We start from the raw sequence: 2,641 nt of genomic DNA, 5'->3' as shown, positions 1-2,641 counted from the left end.
TTACACTCCATCCACATCACAAGATTTACATTAATCCTGCTACAGTTTTTAAATTCTTACAATTACTCCGTATATATTCAACAAATTTACTCCAATCCTTTTCAAACTTTGCTTCTTTTTGGTTCCGAATCTTATAGGTCAATTTCGCCAATTCTATGTATTCAAACATTTTTGTCTGCCACTCCATTGAAGTTGGGATTTCTTGGGATTTCCTCTTTCAATCTCAAGGTCGTGGGTTCGAGCCGGGCAAAAAGATTCTGGGGTTGGACTAGATGACCCTCAGGGTCCCTTCCAACTGTACAATCCAGGCTTCTCCCATGTCTACGGCCACCTGCGAGTCATGTGATGTCACAGTTACATCACGTGACTTGCAGATGGGCAAGTCATTCCTAATAATAATAATAATAATTTAAAAAAATTTATTTGTACCCCGCCTTCCCTGGCTGGAGCCGGGCTCAGGGCGGCTAACATCATAAAACTAACACAGTATACAAAGAACATAAAAACAGGCAATCATTTAATTAAAATACATCTTGAAATTAGATCCTGCTAAGGATCTAGCCTTTTTTTGGCCATGCCCCACCTAAGCATCTCTAAAATCCTGATTCTCCCCCCCCCCCAATTATTATTATTTGAAAAGTGAACTCCTATTCACGTGGAGGAAGCCTAAAAGGCCACTCACTGTTAATGACTCATTCTCAAATTGCCCCCCCTTAAAAATCAAATTGCCCCTCTGTGGGGGGTGGGTGCACCACGTTGGGAACCACGGATCTAGCCTGTGGAGCCAAAAGGGTCTCCAACCCCATCCTGGATCCACCACCTCCCAGGTTGAGTGTGGAAGTGGATTTCCTTCTCTACATACGATCTGAGCTAAGGCCTCAGAACCTATTTGCAGTGTTTCAGGTCCCACAGTCTGTGCAATAATTTACTTTTTTAAAAATTGGCACTTTTAAGCATATGTAGAGTGCCTTGTCTTCGCCACTGAAAAGAAGCACAGCTTATCAGCATGCCTCTGGAATAAGGGAAAGCGCTTCCAGACACCTTAGATCAGTGGTGATCCCAAACTTTTTCAGGTTGTCCGTAAACTCATCCTCAGTGCCCCCTACCCTATAAAAAAAGGATTATTCAAAACAGCCAGTCACACAACCTACGAAGGAAGATAACACAATAAAATTCGCAATCAATTGTACATTTGTTCAAAATCCAATTGAAATCAAGTTTAATCAATTCAACAAAATGGATGCACTTGATCCAGTGATACCAGCTTTTCAAAGTCCCAACAGTCATCTGCACATAGCTGTCAGCTTTTCCCTTTTTTCTTGCGAGGAATCCTATTCGGAATAAGGGGATTTCCCTTTAAAAAAGGGAAACGTTGACAGCTGTGCATCTGCACCTCCAGATACCCCATTACCTCTTGCAGACACCCCAGGTAATCCCAACACCCATTTGGGAACCACTGCCTTAGGTGGTGTGGCTCGCAGGCAACTCCACCCCCCCCCCCAAAAAAAACCTTTTTGAGACATTACACACCATCTGAGGCCCGCAATGATGCAGCAGATGAAGCCAGGGCTAGATTTGGAGCCTGACAAGAGGGGTTGTAGCTGGGCAGCCTCGAGTCACCCTTTATAAATACGGCAACAGCTGATTAAATAAGGAACAGGATAGACACTGCATGCCCTGCCCTGTAGGATATTCTCTGTCCTTTAGCTGGGGCTCTGTTCAGCTGATTTGTATCTGGAGAAGATTAAGGGATTTGCCTTTCCATTAAAGCTATTCTCCTCCTCCGTGAACCAAAGGGTGGAGACAAAGACGACGGAGCGAGTGCGTGTTTGTTTGTGCCCTGAAACCAGCGGGCACAGTTGGTCCTTCCCTGCCACTGCCACCCTGCTTGTCACGATTCCAGGAAACACGTCAGAAACACCTGGCCGGTTTCCCTCTCAGTTCCAGATCTGCCACTTGGCTACCATGTTGGGCGCCCTGGGGGCAAATGATGTTCAGGGCCTACTTTCTAAGATCAAGTACCAGGGCACTTTTGTTTGAAATTATGTAAATATCGTCAGGTTTTAAGCCGACTTGAGTGTTGTTTTAATTATGGAAAGGCGGCATACAAATACAGTGGTACCTCGGGTTAAGTACTTAATTCGTTCCGGAGGTCCGTTTTTAACCTGAAACTGTTCTTAACCTGAAGCACCACTTTAGCTAATGGGACCTCCTGCTGCTGCCGTGCTGCTGGAGCACGATTTCTGTTCTGAAGCAAAGTTCTTAACCTGAAGCACTATTTCTGGGTTAGTGGAGTCTGTAACCTGAAGCATATGTAACCTGAGGTACCACTGTACAATGATGATGATAATAATAATTCTTGCTCTGTGCTGGATCCAGAGCTATGACTAATGGAGAATCAAGCTCTGTAGGGGTGTTAATGCTGTGAGCCCCCCCCCCATCTTATGGCCAGGTGTACAAAAAGGTAAAGGGACCCCTGACCATTAGCTCCAGTCGTGGCCGACTCTGGGGTTGCGGCGCTCATCTCGCTTTACTGGCAGCACTGTCCTAAGCAGGCTTCCTCAACCTCAGCCCTCCAGATGTTTTGAGACTACAATTCCCATCATCCCTGACCACTGGTCCTGCTAGCTAGGAATCATGG

Source organism: Podarcis erhardii (genome assembly GCF_964252035.2).
Source record: "Podarcis erhardii genome assembly, chromosome: 12".
Lineage (NCBI taxonomy): Eukaryota > Metazoa > Chordata > Lepidosauria > Squamata > Lacertidae > Podarcis > Podarcis erhardii.
Note: the sequence above shows the minus strand (reverse complement) of the source record.